The sequence below is a fragment of the Pinus tabuliformis genome, chromosome X, assembly GCF_031772625.1.
Source record: "Pinus tabuliformis cultivar Carrire ecotype Pingquan chromosome X, CPIR1, whole genome shotgun sequence".
Lineage (NCBI taxonomy): Eukaryota > Viridiplantae > Streptophyta > Pinopsida > Pinales > Pinaceae > Pinus > Pinus tabuliformis.
This window is the reverse complement of record NC_142308.1, coordinates 1,605,385,138-1,605,403,126: the sequence shown is the minus strand read 5'-3', so window position 1 is coordinate 1,605,403,126 and position 17,989 is coordinate 1,605,385,138.

The following is a 17,989-nucleotide window of genomic DNA, read 5'->3' as shown; positions in this document are numbered from 1 at the left end:
AATTCAAGAGTTTTTTGACAAAGGGGTCATCGGACCTAGTAGATCTCCTTGTGGGTCTACTATTGTTTTGGTTATGAAGAAATATGGTACATGGCACATATGTGTGTGGATTTTCGAGCTTTGAACAAGATCACGGTAAAGAATCACTATCCTCTTCCTCGCATTGATGGTTTGCTAGATAAATTAAAGGATGTTGTTTATTTTACAAAGTTAGACTTGAGAAGCAGTTATCATCAAATAAGGATTGTTGAAGATGATATTTGGAAAACTGCTTTCAAGACAAAACAAGGTCTGTTTGAATGGTTAGTTATGTCATTTGGGCTTTGTAATGCACCTGCCACATTCATGAGAGTTATGAATGATGTATTGCGACCATTCCTTGATGATTTTGTCATATTCTACTTAGATGATATTCTAATTTTCAGTAAGACTCGTGAAGAGCATGTCAAGCATGTAAAGCAAGTTTTAGATGTCTTGAAAAAAGAAAAGTTGTATTTGAAGATGTCTAAATGTGAATTTGGGAAAACCTCTTTGGTTTACTTGGGTCATATTGTAGGAGGTGGTGAATTGAAGATTGATCCCTCCAAAGTTGATGTTATTGTGAATTGGCCTAAACCCAACAATGTAACTGAAGTTAGGAGATTTTTTGGAGCAACCAATATTGGAGAAAATTTATTGCTAACTTCTCATTCATTGAAGCACCATTACATGCTTTGACAAGTGTGAGGCAAGTCTTTTAGTGGGGAGGAAAGAAGCAGAAAGCCTTTGACACTTTGAAAGAGAAAATCAATAAAATACCAGTTCTAGCACTTCCAGGTCTTAAGCAACCATTTGAAATTCAAACTGATGCAAGCAAATGAGAGCATTTTTTATGCAACATGGTAAGTTAATATGTTATCATTCTGAAACCTTTTCTGATGCAGTGATTAAATATCCAACTTATGATAAAGAGTTGTATGACTTGGTACAAAGCGTGAAGAAGTGGAAGCTTTATTTGAAGGGAAAATAAATAATTATTCATCCTAACCATCAATCTTTGCAATATTTACAATCACAAACCAAGCTACAACAAGCTATACATTTCAGATGGATGGGATTCCTGCAGCAATTTCATTTGGTAATCAGGCATAAGAAAGGTATATACAACAAAGTTGTAGAATATGTTATAAATGCCTATTGTTAATGCATATGTCATTCTTAAACATAACTCAATCATGCATGAAAGTTATAATGAACAATATGCTCAAGATGAAGATTTTAAAGACGTTTATACAACTTTGAGTCAAGAAAATCACATTGAAGAGTTGGATTATCATGTTCATAACAAGTTGTTGTATCATCTTGACAAGTTATGTGTTCCACATGGTGAAAGAGTTAATACCATAAGGGAAGCCCATAATTCTCTTATTGTTGGTCACTTTGGTATAGGAAAAACAATTACTCAGTTACAAAGGTTTTGTTATTGGCCTCATATGAATGAAACTGTGTTAAGATATGTAAAAGGATGTTCTATGTGCACTACTAGCAAGCCAAGCAATAGGAAATAAGGTTTGTACACTCCACTTCCTATCCCTTCTCATCCTTGGGAAAGTATTTATATGGATTTTTTTGGGGGACTACCAATGTCTAGGAAAGTCCATGATTATTTATATGTTGGAGTGGATCATTTTAGCAAAATGTGTCTGTTGATGCCTTGTAAGAAACATGTTAGAGTTGAACAAACTGCAAGGATGTTCTTCCAAAATGTATGGGTTCATTTTGGGTTACCTACTTCGATTATTTTTGATCGATATTCTCGATTTATTGGGAAGTTTTGGTCAAGTTTATGGGAGCTAATGGAAACAAAGTTTAAGCAGAGCACAACATTCCATCCACACAAAAAATGACCATACAGAAGTAGTAAACAGAACAATAGTGCATCTCCTTCGAGGATATTGTGGTAAGCATCCTAAAATTTGGGATGAGCATTTGCATTACATCCAACATGCTTACAATTGTGTCAAGAATTCATCTACATAAGTATCTCCATTTGAAGCTTGTTTGGGTTATTTGCCAAAGTATCCTTTGGATTTCATATTTGGTAAAGATATTGTAGTAAATGGACATAATGATGTGGACAAGGCCAAGAACTTCATTGAACAAATCCAATTAGTGCATCAAAAGGTATAAGAACAGTTGGATAAAAGTCAAGCCAAGTGCAAAGCAAGACATGATAAGCATCGGGTTGATCATGATTTCCAAGTGGGAGATCAAGTTTGGTTATACATCAATAAGGAAAAATTACAAGGTGAAGGTAAAAAACTCAAGCCAATCAGATATGGTCCTTTCAAAATCTTGGAGAATATTGCTAACAATGCTTTGCGATTAGATTTGCCACCATACATGCAAATTTATTCTTTCGTGAATGTGGAAAATTTGAAATTGTATGAGTCTCCTATAATTGATGATCAAGAAGAGAATGTTCAGATTCCATCTATAGAATATTTTGCTCCTAAAAATTTGAATGAGTTGCAGGAAGAAATTATTCTTGATAGGAGGATAGGACCTTCACATAGATGCAATTTGGAGTATCTTCGTGTGGGGCTCAAAGGTACCAATCCAAGAAAATCAAGATATATAGAGATCGACAAAGTGAGGGAGTTGTACCCTCACTTACGTGCTGAGTAAAAACAAAATTTTGGTGGTCCAAGAGATTCTAGTGGGGAGGAGTGATATAGGGGATAAAAAATATGCTAAAAAATTAAAGTGCTCAAAATCCATTGAAACAAGTGCCAAATCGTATATCTTGTTGTTCTGATTCCAGTGACACTTGAATCGCCTCAATCTGACACCGTATGAGGAATTTATCACATTCTAATTTTTTTGGAAAACAACAAAAAAGTCGTAGTGTAGGGTTGACTATGCAGACCGTACGACGACATGGTATTGATATAGTAGGATAATTGGATTGTACGAATGGAAGACGAGCCAATCCCATGAGGACACATGGTGTGTTGGTATTACTTTGAAGGTACATGATATGGGCCAATCCTAGGTCACCACGTGGGTCAATCAGAGGGTGCCACATGGCCCAATGAGAGGCCGCCATGTGTCCTATGGAATGGCGCCAAAAATTTGTTAGTCGACCAACATGCTCTTCATGGTTTGACCCCATGACCTCCCATTAATGCAACAGACACTCGACCAACTGGGCTACAATGCCTTTTGTTAAGCTATGGGCACATTATTTTATTTATTTACATGTGAATGGGTGAGCCGACGGGAGTGCCTGACCGATTTGGCCCATGGTCTTTGAAAAACATATGACCACTGGTGGAGTAAAGTTTTGGGGGCGGGTTGTGTGGAATCCTGCCCGCACCCAAGGCCTAAGGCCTAGGGCATGTGGGATACCCAGATCATGAGTAGGTGACTGATGGCGAGGGCTCCGAGGATAGGGGGCGTCAAATAAGGTTCAATCGATGGAGATGTGGGCACATACGACCATAACCAAGGGAATCGGGGCCAAGGGAGAGTGTGTGGACTATGTTCGGTGAACTCATATTGCCAGGTGAGTGGGTTTAGAAGGGGATTCATCCCAATGGTTAATTTTTTTTTTATTATAACAAAACAAACGCAACCTCTGCCACCTATTGTGGATTGAACCCACGACTTGCAGGATTCCAACCTAAGTGCCCAACCAATTGGGCTGGAACAATTTTGTTGCCCAATTTGTAGAGCCAATCACTTTTGCAAAGTCGTTTATAGGTAGTTTGAAGAAAGAGGCCTATCTTTCTCATTTGAAACTTTTTTGAGCTCAAGAAGAGCCTAGACAAGGTTTTTTGGGCATTTTGGACGCAATGGGAGTGTTATTTTTACAGCTTGAAGCTTGTATGATGATGTATTGAGAATTTGATAATATAATAAAGAATACAACATTGGAAGCTGGACCCAGAGACATAGCCCAGGAGGGTCAAACTCCGTTATCAATTTGTTGTGTTTGATGTCCCATGTATGTCCATTTTTAACTATTAAAATTCTACAAAATTTACTTAAGTTTGTGTGTTTTTGCAATCATGGTCCATTACCTAAAAGACATAAACTAGCTTGCAAATCATTTCATGAAACCTTCACTTTTAAATTTTGGGTCACTTATCTTTGAAGGGAGAGAGATGACAACTATGCTTAATCAGAAAAGTTATTATAGGAGGTTGAAATAATTTCCTTTTAACACAAAGAAAGAACCATAAAGGTCCAAAAATTTAACCTTAGAAGATGAAGCACCAAATAATTTGTGGGCCTCAAGGTGGTTAGTTGATATGTAAACTTCCTGGGGTTCCTGTTGGGCCTTGAAATTGTCATTCACTTCCATTACATTTTCACTTATATTTTCATACTGTCACCTTCAATCTACCTCTATTTCATTACATTTATCTCCGTTTCATTACATTTACCTTACCATTATCATTATTGGGTCACATTTATGTTTTTCCAAACTTTATTAATCCTTAGCATTTTTAAATGAATTTATGGTTAAAAATTAGAAAATAATGTGCATATGCTTATACCTAACAAGTGGGATGAGATTGTTGACATGTGTAGGTCAAAAGGAAGCTTCTAAAAGACCCTTATGTGGCCTCCTAAGGCCAAATTCGAATTTGAGTGGAGAAGATCATGGGATCATAAGGATATGTGTCTCATTTCCTATTTGTATTGAAACTCTAAGAAGATATGTGTCTTATCATTTCTTATTTTGATTGTAACTCTAGAGATATAGGGAGAGATTCATGGACTCTCATTAATGAGATAACTTCTCATCTTTTTGTATAAATAGGGGAAGTTTTCTCCTATCATTTTATGTGTAAAGTTGGGGAATTGCTCATGTTTTGAATAAAGAAGAAGGCTTGCATTTGGAGCTTCTCAACTTTCCATCCTCATACTTTTGGATTGGCCATCTACAATGTGTGAGATTTATTTGTTTTCATAGATTAAGATTTATTTGCTTTCATAGATTAAGATTTATTGCTTTCTTAATTACTGTGTAATCTTATGCTAATCAAAGCATCTCAAGAAAATAATTTTCTCTTTTCCAAAATTGGATTGTGTTTGAAGCATTGGAGCATACAGTGATCTTAGTTTTCCTTTACATGTTTTTACAATGCTTTCTTAGGATTAAGTTTTACATTCACTGTTTAATCTTATGTAGAGCATTTCAAGAAGGTAGTTCTTCCAAAATTGATTGCTTGAGGCATTTAGAACAGACAGTGATTTAGTTTCCTTTCTCATGCTTTTATCATGCTTTTTAGATTAAATTTCTTATTTATTGTGTCATCTCATGTTCAACATTTCAAGAAGGTAACTTCTTCCTAAATTGATGGTTCATGGGTATTAGATCATACAATATATCATAGTTGCTTTTTCCATTTGTTTTAGATTGTCATTGTTATTTTTCTTTCAGTCCATGAATAGGATTAGTTTGATTTTGATCAAGAGCTTTCAAGGATAAGAAAGGAAGTGATTTTATTTTCATCTTGTCATATGAATGCAATTGTATTTAGATTAATGCTCTGTTTTTCATAGATTAGTTCAAGTACATTTCCTTTTCTTCCTTCTTTTTCATAGTTTAATCATTTCATTTAGAGTAATTCCTAGTTTAGTTTCTTTCATCAAAACATTTCCTTTTATTCCTTCTTTAGAAATTAGTTTTCAACATTAAAATTCATTAGATTTTGTCCATTAACATTTAAATATTTCATCTAGAAGCATAACTTTCATTTCTTAGATTAATTTCCTTAGGAATAAGAAACAAAACCCCAAAACAACATAAAAACATACTCAACGAAGTAAGAAACAAGGTTAACTAAGCACATATTGTGCACCACACTTCATCAGTTTACTAACCCCGGTCGATAATTTATGTTAGCAATTTAAGACATTAAATTGACTGAACAGGTCCAACATTTGCATACAATAATTATTTGGGAGATGAAATAGCTCATTGTAAAGAACCATCCGAGATTACAACTTTTGGCTAGGGCCAAGGCATGCCATGGCAACCACTATCCCCCCAAATGGCCAAAACACATGATTTAGGGCCTCAACATTGCCTTTGAAGTTTGGGACTTGAAAACCATAGAAATTCCAATAAGATATAGAAATGTTGAGTTAGTGGTGTATGTTTTAACCCTGTGCAATTCATTTTCGCAAAAAATTCTTAATATAAAAAAAATCCAATGGATAAAATATGTATTAACTTGGAGATTTTACCTTAGAAACCCAAAACCAGGAAAACTAGAAATATTTTTCAATATACTATTCTTTATAGTATTACAATACGATATATATATCCCGTGGCATCCATAAACTACCAATGCACTTACCATGTATTAGAACACAACCATAGTAGCTTAACCAAAATTACAAAACCATGTGTCGAAAAATGCCAAAAACAGACACAAAAAACATCCCATTTCTTTTTCTTTTTTTTGGTTGGGGGAGGAGGGTGTTGCTGCCCCTAAACCCTTGTCATCACCCCCCTCTTTGCTACATTTCCCATAACATATAGTATGTGAAGATAATTGTGCAAAGAATATAACACATACCTATAAAGTGGAATAGGTGGGTGACCACCACCACCAGTATCCCTGGATTAGTTGTCCCCTTTTAGAGATGGTATCCACAATTTCCCTTATTATATGGGGAAAATTCTATTCAATTTGGCTCTTGATGAGTCACTTTCCTTGGTGAAGAAGCTACATTGCTTTGACAACCCAATAGAGTTGTTTGTTTTGTTATTGGGAATCCTTCATCTTAGTGTCCATGATATAATCCATTGTAGCCTTCTCAATGTAGTTAGGATTGAGTTTTGTGGTGGCCAAATACTCAACTGCTTCCAAGGTGTCCAATAGGGGTGGAAAATATGGTTAAAGCAGCTCCACATTAAATACTAGGTGCAAGCAGCCCAAGGAAAGGGAGAATTCTCACTTCAAAAGCATATTCACCAACAACATTTTTGATTGTAAGACACATATCAGAGTGGTTTGAGATTCTTGTCGAGGCCTATAAATGCAAACACAACTTATCGCCAACCTAAAAATTGTGTGGAACTCAATGTTGGTCATTGCAATTCTCCCTTGGCATCATATTCCACACATTGAGTTCCACACATTGATTTCCACAACTATGGTGTATGACCAACCTTGGAATCCTATCTCAAAGGAAGGGATCTTAGTAACTTTTATATTATCAAGGATTATTTGAATTCTTCATGGAATCCTCTGATGGTGTTAACAACTTCGTCTACTCAGAGTAAATAGGTTGCATTATTTTCTATTTCATCCATTTTCATATTTTCAAATTGTGCTCTATGTCATTTAAGTTTGACTTGATTGACTTTATCATCACCTTGATAAGGACTTTCAAGTTTATCACAAACCTCTTTAGTTGTGGTGCATGTAATCACCTTGGTCCTTATGGTTCTTGATAATCCACTTGTGATGGCATGATGATATTTTGAATTACAACAGAACACTTTCTTCTCATTTGTATCAATTGGAGGATTTTTCATATTCTTGTAACCATTAACAATGGATATACAAACATCCACTCCTAAAGCTTTCAAGTAGGTTTCCATGCTACTACTCCATAATGTATAATCATTTCCATCAAATACCTGAATTGTGTTTGGAGAGAGGCCTTTCATTTCATCCATAGTTAATGATATTCCTTCTAGTAATTAGACTATTTAGAAGTTAACCTGCTACGATACCAATATTTGGAAATACTGATGGGGGGTTGAATTGGTATTTCACACATGTCAATAATTAAATATCATAGAGCATTAATCAATAATATTACATTAGAAACACACAAGATTTGTATTAACAATTTATTTATATCATGAAAGGAAGCTATAACTTCTAGCTTTACTAACTACAATTAGAAGGGCTATAACCCCTAATTTACCAGCTCCCACTGGAAGGAGGTGAAAAACTCCTGAAGGAAGCTATAACTTCCTTACCTAGCACCACCCTGCCACCCTTTATATTAAAATACAGGACAAAAAATTTTGGACTCCCATACCGGGGATAATGGCCCAATTATAATAACTTTCAAACATTGTTATCTCTTCTAAGTCATTTACAACTTAAGGTTTTCCCCTTTGTTATGTTCAATTTACAAGTTGCTATATCTCTAACTCTTAGTATCCTATCTGTAAAGATCTTCAGGAATATACAGTAAAAAACAAGGAGTCTAGCCCGTGCCACTAATAATCACTTAGACCATGTTTAACACAATCTTCTATAAGTAATGAGACCAGTCATACCTCAGATTTGATGTTGCCTCAAAAAAAACTGAATCAATTGTTTAGGATGAGCCACAAAGTAGGCCTAGGCCTGCCTCAGGAACGAGCCTTACATTCTACCTTATAAATTTGGATTTTGCTCAAGACTAACTCAAATCAGGAGCTTGAATTAGCCTTAGAAGTAAACTCAGATTAGCGTCAAATTACCTCAGATTAGGAGCTCAGATAAGCCTCAGATTGCCTCAAATCAGGAGCTTAGGTCAACCTCAAAAGTAACCTCAAACTACCTCATATCAAGAGCTCATATTAGCCTCAGGAGTGACGAAGCTTTCCCAACAATACCATAGAAACAAGAGATAAAATAAGCTCAAAAGTATTTGATCTCTGCTCATTGAACTTGGTTTGTCCTAAGCATCAAAATAAACAAACAACTCATTGCCAGTATCAATCAATACTCCTGAACCTGCTTCAGAAGAGGTGTCTCAGATGCAACCTTCTTCAGATCCTTCATTATAGGGTTTGGCCTGTGATAAAACAAAACATTTCTTTATAAAATGAAGCTTGATCTTGTGCCCTTTTATTTCCATGACTAGGGCATATATATACATTTGGAGGGAGCCCTAATTTTTGGGCCGACCTGCCCTCAAAATACAAGAATTTTTCTATACATTAACCCTCTATTAGGTTGAACATCAAAGGAGGCTTAAATAACTTTAATTTTTTTCTTCAATATGCTCTCTTTCAAGGTTGCCTTGGACAATGGACTTAGTTCAATTGAAATTACAATTTTTTCCTACTTTTAGGGGCAATAATTAAATATTAAGGCCATGAATTTGTGGGGAAAAAGCTGATGATACACCCATCCATTTGGGGCATCAAAATTAAATATTGAATATCTCTCCAACCAAGAGGACCCACAAGGCATAACACCTATCGAACAAAATGGCTTGACAAGGGCTGCCAATCTAGAATGTTTTTGTAACCAAATTCACTAACTTGTGCACACATATCATCAAACAAGTGTTGACCCATTCACCCTCTAACAACAATGACAATTTATTCTAACATATGTAATGTGTATAGCTACATTAATGGGGCCTAATGGCTGCAACCCTAAGCACATCTTAAAAGGACTATGCTAAACATATGGAAGTATTTAATACCATGTATATGAAAGCTTGGATTTGTACATGTGCAAGATATGAACAATCATCATATTAGCCACTTATGTTTGGGGTGAAATGTAATCAATTTAGTCCCATAGGTTGGACCGAAAGGTATGAAGGAACCAATTGTCCTTATGTGAAATGATGGTCCAAGGTAGCCAAAAAATGAATGCAAACATGCTCAAAGAAGAGTTTATTCTTGGGTTTGGTTGTGATACTATTCTTGTACAATGTCAAATGGCCATCTTAGAGAATTGATTAACGACCGAAAATACACAATTTTGACCATGGTTGGTGGAGGAAAAACTTTGACATGTGATCCATGGAGGTCGACTTCTGAAGATTTCCCAAGGCAGGTAGAAGAGTGTACAACCCCTTCTTGTTTATGGCTGCTTTAGTGATGGCACATATAGTGCACGACCTAATACATCGAAAAATATCTTGTTAAGACTTTGGCCTATATAAATACTTCTAAAGTATTGCCACCGCCTTCTCCACATCAAAGTGCCCTACCACCTGATTGTAATGTGGTTCCTAAATTAACTTGACACACTTTCTTGAAGGAACATAAAGGTGGCCTAAGTAGCACAAGCATGTATCCTGGAGGCTGAAGTCTAGAGCATGTTTACCTACAACCAACATCTAGTATGTAGTAGTGAATGAAGAGCCACTATTGTATAATTGTGGCCACCTAGAATTATCATGCCCATAGGAGTTAAGAAATGTGGTTAGCACCATGACCAGGGGTTGATTAAGGCAGGTTTTAACACAATTGGTATTTTCCTTCTTGTACTTGATGTTCAAGTGGATTGTTGCAAGTATGTGAACTATTTCTAATATAATTCATTTTATAAGTTTTCTTGTGTCTAAATGAATTATAAAGGCTTGTGATTAGTGTGGATGATCATCTCCTTCCTTAGAATACAATGCTTCCATTATCAACATACCTACATGGAGTGAATCTCCTTGTCATAGGTGGGGTATCTACAAATAGTATTAGAGAGTGCTTCATTGTGATAATCAATTGAATGTCCTTGTAGAGTGAGGATTGGACCGATAACATAGTCAAAGGCATCTATCTCAATCTCATGTTTTTTTCAAGTTTATTAGGGGGAGGATTAGTGTGGAACAAAGGTGGTGTTTTCAATCCTCAAATGCCTTTTGTTGTAATGTAGACCAATAAAACTTTGCTTTAACTCCACCATTGGACACTTGACTTAATGACCAAGCAATATGAGAGAACTATTAGTTTTAACCTATATAATTAATTTCTGCAAACAAATTCTGAATTAAAAATATAAAAGTTGCAATGGAACATACAAATTTAACACATATTTTTCCCTGGAAACACAAAACTACGAAAACCATAAATATTTTTTAGTATATGATCTCTTTAAAATGTTAATAATACAATATTTATATCATGTGACATCCATAGAGCCCCAATCCATTAACCCTAGATTAGAATAAAACCATAATTCCTTAACCAAAATTACAAAACAATGGATTGAACCACCATGCACCACAAAACTACTAAAAATGAAAACCACATGTTGAAAATCATCAAAAATAAATGCAAAAACCACCCAAAAATAAATAAATTTGGGGGCTCTACCATCCATGTGACCTTCCCACCATGCTCAACACATAAAAATCATGAATGTGGCTAGTTGTGAAAATAATATAACACATGCCCAACATTCTCCCAATTGTTGTTTTTTTTTGCATACATGGGATCACCGGAATACATGGTCAACAATGCCCATTGTTTCTCTACACCAAGAGAACTTCTTAGTGCTCACATATTTTGTTAATGAATTTGCAACATTCTTCAAAGTGTCCACCTTTAATAGCGATTGTTTGAAATACTAAGAGGGGTGTAGTGGATCAACATTTCGTTACTTTCAACAAATTTTCACTTTATTAGCTTAAAATTTCATCACATAATCAATCATCAGCACTAAGAATGATCATAGAGAATAAAGTGAAAATCCAAATTTGAAGAAGAAACACTTGAATGATTTTTCAAACAATCTTCAATTTATTACAATCACCTATGAGGAAATCAATCCTTTGTAAGCACAAACTTTCAAAATTGCAGGCTCCAACCTGTCAAGAATATGAGGATACCAATCTTTGATAAGCATCGACTTATAGTTGTTCAAGAGACACCATCTAGGTTTCGAATCTGTCCAAGGAAAGTCTTCCCTCCTAATAACTTGTACACAACTTAGTCTAGAACTTGGGCTCCAACAGGTCTATAACTCATCCTCTAACCAGGACTACAAATCAACCTCCAATAGGTCTATAACTCAGCCTCTAACAGGGTTGAAACTCGACCTCTAGCAAGGTTGAAACTTGGTCTCCAGCAGGGCTGAAACTCTACCTTTGGATCATACCAGATTCAACCATGTTCACACCAGAATTTGGTCTCTTTAAAATTAGAACCAAAAACCTTCCCAAAAAGTGTGCTAAAAACCCTTTTACAACCTAGGTAGGGCAACAAATATATCCCACAAAAATTCCTCCAACTTGGCTAGAAATAGACTTTACTTCTTTTCCCTTTCGTTCACGAGGTATGAACCTCATACTTGCTCCTTCATTACCTTAGAACATAACTGATTTTCTTAAGATAGCGGCTATAAATGCTCCTTCTCACTCCTATTTATAGCGCATTTAAGGTCTAGACTAGGTTGATTTTTCCACTACTTAGGCCGACTTGTCCACTGGCTAGGCTGACTTGTGCAACTGGAAGAATGTAGAATGAATATTCAAAAAATAATTTCTACTCAATCACGAGGAGGTAGATGAAGTGCCATATATCGTTGGAAAGGCCTCAAAATAATATTTCCAGCCATATATATTATAATCCCATTTGAGCTAGGTAATTAGAGTAAAAATGCATTCAAGTATAAGGTATCTAAATGGGGCATCAAAAATCCAAAAACAATACTTTTGGAAGGCATGTCATATATCGTTGGAAAGGCCTTGAAATATGATATTTGAATATGTAATTTTCAGTTTCATTTGGACATCCTTTGACATCAATAACAACCATTTTAAACACCAACACCTTCTTATATTCAACCATATCTCTCAAAAAGTGATATTGAACATTAATGTGCATTGTCTTATTGTCTTAGAATAATAAGAAGGGTTTTCTTCCATGAATATTACACTCTAATTGTCACAATCTATCCTTACAACTTGTTGTACCAATCCAATACCTTGACACAATATTTGTAACCATACTGCTTCCTTACTTGAATGAGTATTTTACGCTGTATATAAATCCCATTTTAACCTTAAAACTCTTATTAAGCCCTATATATTGAGTTATTACATTGATATTGTTAAATTGTTATAAAGACTTGAACCCCTCATGGCCCCATTTCATTATAATTGTACCCTTTATCCCCTGTATATATACTAAGCTGACCTAGTCTTACGATCATCAAATATTGTGTTGTATATTATATTCATTGTAAAATGTGGTTTCTCCCTTGAAGAAGACTATAATTATTGGCTTCTTATCATTTTTAAGTTGCAAGGCTCATAACATTTGGTGCCAGAGCTCATTATCCTAGGGTTTTGCTTCTCCAAATAGGTCACTGTGGCATTTTCACTATAACTTTTTTCTGGGAGGTTTCAAAATGTGAAACTTGGAGAATATTTAGAAGACATCTTGGGAGATATATGGTTCAATTTTAGATCTTGGTTCACTATATTTTTGGAGATATGTTCCAAGGAAGTTAGTTTTATGTATGCTCTTGAAATCAATCTCGAATAGGCTAGTACAAAATTTTCACTATTATTATTAATTATTTATTTGTTTAATTTATTTTTTTCTATGAGGTTTCAGATCGTGAAACTTGGACCACATTGAGGTGAAATATCAATGAAATTCTTGTTCAAGTTTCATATCTTGTTTCGCTATAATTTTGGATAAACGCTATAAGGAATTATAGGTTCCTAAATGCTCTTGAAATCAGTTTCAAAAAAGTCAGTTTGGAATTTTCAAAATAATTTATTTTATTTATTTATATATTATGTGAGGTTTTAAACAATGAAGCTTGGACCATATTAAGGTGAAATATTGAGGAACTTCTTGTTCAATTTTTCGAATTTGGTTCACTATACTTTCAAATTTAGACAATGTAGAAGTTAGGGTTTGTGAACAATCTTGAAATAAATTTTAAACAAGTCAACTTGGTATTTTTGCTATATTACCTTATATAAGACTTTTCAGGCTATGAAATCTTCAAGGATTTTAAGAGACATATAGAAGTACCTCAAGTACAAATTTCAGAATTATATTTGAAGAATTGGACACGTGGCATATACATTTTCTCATGGGAAGAGACCAAAAATCAACAAGTTTTGGGAAAGTTACCATAACTTTCACTTGGCACATCAAATTCAATTCATGCCTATGGAATTGCAGAAAAGACATATCATAGTATTACAAAACAATTTTTTAGATCTGGTAGGGTTCAAATCTTAGAGATATATCAATAAAACTTCAACCATTATGATATTTTGTAGATTAAGTTACATAACTTCCCAGTGACCTAACTATTGATTAGAAAATCATTTTTTTCTTGTGAATAAAATTTGTGATTAAGAGAAGTACTATTATTATTTTCCAACATGTCTCCAAAGAAAGCAACTACACCAATTAAACCTAGTGAAGACTTAGAGTTTAGGTTTTCTCAATTAGAGAATAAAATTAATGAAATATATGGTAGTATGTTGAAAAAGGTGGATTTATGAGGTTCTCAAGAAAAAAACAAAAGAGAAATGGAAAAGAAGATGAATGAAAATAAGGAAGGAATAAAAAAGAAGATAATTGAAAAAGGAAGAAATACAAAAAGCCATGATTACCATGGAAAATATTTGCTTGGAGAGGCTTCCTAAAATGGATATGGAGATCCAAGGAAAACATGAACACAAGGAGAAGCATGGTGTTGAGAATTAATCTCACACAAGGAGTATTCTATCACAATTGGAGAGCACAAATATTAAATTACAAAACCATAATCATGAATTTTCAATCCAAGATCCACAACATTAGGGCTTCAAGTCAACACTAAGGAAATACTACATTTTTAAGAGCAACATGAGGAAGTTTGATGGTAATGATCCTGTAACATGAATATTTTAGATGGAGCAATACATTGATCTAAACCAAGTGGCATCCTTACGAAAGGAAAATATTGCATCCTTGTTTTTAGAACAAGACCAACATGTATTGTATCAATGGCTATGTTAAAGGAAAAATGATTATGTTATATCTTGGTCTATTTTTACAAAAGAATTGATAACACAATATGGGGATATTAAGAGCAATACATTTTTTAGTGAATTGATAAATCTTTGACAAAAGGGTCTAGTTATAGAGCACATTCAACAATTCCAAAAGTTGTGTCTTAGAATAAAGAATATTCCTTAGGATAATTTGTGGGACCTATTTATGGGAATTTTAAAGGAAAGCATCCAACATGAGGTATGTCTATTTGAACCTAAATATCTAGAGCATGCTTTTAGTCTATCAAGAAAGTTGAAAGTAAAAATGTGACCACTAGAAAATTGGTCACTAATAACTATAGCGAAGATCATGCTCCCTCTCTTAAATCAACAAGGTTGACTCTTTAACAAATAGATGAAAGAAGAGCAAAGATATTATGTTTCAACTATGACAACAAGTACAATAAGGGGCATAAATGCAGTGAGAATATATTATTCTACATAGACTCTAAAGAGGAAGAAGATAAAGAGTTGGAACTGTCACAATATCTAGAGCTAGAAGAGATTGCTCCAACAATATCTTGTCATGCATTGGCTGACATCGATACTCCACAAACCCTCAAGATAGAATGATATATCAAAAAGAAAAAGGTAGCATTATTGATTGATTCAGGTAGTTCCCATAACTTCATGAATTAAAATTAGCAAAACTTCTCAATTTTTTCATATATCCAACACCAGGGTTTCAAGTTATTATTGCAGATGGAGGCACCATAAATTATTTAGGGAAGTGCCATAGAGTTAAGCACAATATGGGGGAGTATTTGTTGGAAAGTCCCATGATTCTAATACAAATGGGCGGCGTTGATGTTGTATTAGGGGTCCAATGGTTACAATCATTGGGAAAAATTACCTTCAATTTTCAAGATATCTTCATAAGATTTACCTCAGAAGGAAAATAAGTCTAGCTTAGAGGTATCCAAGGGAAACCCTCTAAAATGATAAGCTCTAATGGTATGACAAAATTGTGAAAATACTCAAAAAGAGTCATCATGGTGTAATGGCACAATTATGTTCACTAAATGTTCAAACATATGTCAAGAATCATCCCAAGGTATTTGGATTGATTCCTAAGATTATTCCACCTAATTGAGATCATGACCATGTTATTCACTTGCAGCAAGTAAGTGTGCCAAAGATAAAATGAATAAGAGAAATCATACTAGAAGTAGAACAATAATGGAAACAAGGATTAAGAATCCGAGTAACCCAACAATTGTGGACTACACCATCAAATAGAAGAACCCACCAAGTGGAAGAGGTGACACGGGAAGATGAGTTATTCTTGAACAATCACTGATAATTAGTCAAGTGTTGAGCACAATGCTGGTTTGAAGTGATGTGGCATGTTAATCCCTATATAAGGTTCATGTTAACCCTAAAACTCCTTATTAAGACCTAGATAATGAGTGATTACATTTCTATTGTTATATTGTTATGCAGGTGTAACATCACATCCTCTCACATCTACCCACTTTCATAGGCTGACTTGGGGTAAACATGAGATGACGGGTTACTATGATATGACTCAATCTCTTAAATGACTTTAAGGAAATGGATTCGACACAATAAGACCTTACTGACTTCCCTCAGGTGCCACAAGACCTCCAAGAGTAACCCAAACCCTCCAGGTGTCCAACCCCTGAGACAACTCACATTTTCCTTGACCTAGAGCCCCAATCACTCCCTTTCCAAGGCCTCCATGTGACTATGGGTTCCCAGTCGCTCCCATAGGCCTCCATTAATGTGACTGTGGCCTTTTTTTGCGAGTGATGTGCTAGCGACTTCGATAATTAAGGCTACTTTCGAGGGTTGGGGTTTAGCCTCTGCCTAGAAAGCTATGAAACTTCCAGAAGTCATAAAAGACATGAAGACAATGCTTGTGAACCAAAAATGGAACCATGACCTGACCTAACGATCCCCAACAGGGACAGACATTTTCTCAAACACTTGGTAGATATGCCACCTATAGGTCATGAATGCAAGTTTGAACATAAGGGACTGAAAACTTATCTGAGTTTTAATAAGAAGGGTCACTACCTTCTCTCATTAGCTATCTTAACACCAATTAGGTCTTGCATTCATTATTTATTCAATTATGAGTGAAAACATGAAAAGAGCCATGACTAAGATATGTCATAAAACCATGCTTCTAACCATCATATAACCAGATAAATAACAATTAGAGAATAACCATTAAAGCCACATAATAACCAGTACATTTTCTTACCAAAAGCAAGAGAAACTTAGCTTTTATTAACCATAGGCAATTACCAACCGGGTTCGGGACTTCCACGTTCCACCCGACCATAGATTGGCTGAACCAAATCTTTCTTTCAGCCAATCACCCCCATGCCATATTCCAAGCATGAATGTGGGATCTCATGGGATAAATCAATCCAAAGACAACTAAGGGAATCCAAAGGTTAAACCACCTCCACCCTCTCCATACCGTGATCACACCTAAACCGGTGCCGAGATAAAAAACCGAACCGAGCTTGGATGCCTCAAAATTTCTTCACCATCCTTGAGGAATTTTCCTGTCTCCACCCTCAGGATTTACCATGTATCCCGCCATTACTGATCAAGGGATTCCTAGGCCTTTGGGAATTTTCCTGAGACCACCTCACCCTAGATTCCAAAACCATCTAACAATCCAAAGCTCAAACCGAGAACAATCCCATCACACCATGGCTATCCAGAAATGGCAAGGCTAGGCTAAAATCCATTGTCGAATCCCGACAAAATCCATGCCAATGACAACAAAAGAACCATATACCAACATGCACATACCATGCATGTCAAAACCAGCTAGGAAATCACACATGCAATTTGTTACCTACAAGTATTCCCGTTGAAGTTGCTTGATCCTTGCCTTCCTTTGCTTTCCTTGTCCTTCTTTTCTTTTCCTTTCCTTTCCTTTCCTTGCTTGCTTACTTTATTTTTCCTCTTGGTGCTTTCTCCTCTCTAAGATAAATTCTAATAGTAAATTGACAAAAGGTTGACAAAAGATGACAAAAAGCTAACAAAAAGTTACCAACTAATGCTCTGAGGTATTTTTATTGACGAGGCCTCTAATTTGATCAATTTTCCATTATTTTGCTTCATTTTCCTGCTTACATACAACATGTGACCTTTAATCTTCCTTTTCTCCTAATTTCCATTACTTTCATAAATAATATGTCAAAATTACCTTTTTTCCGTTTCAAAACCTTAGCCATTTCCTTTGCCAATT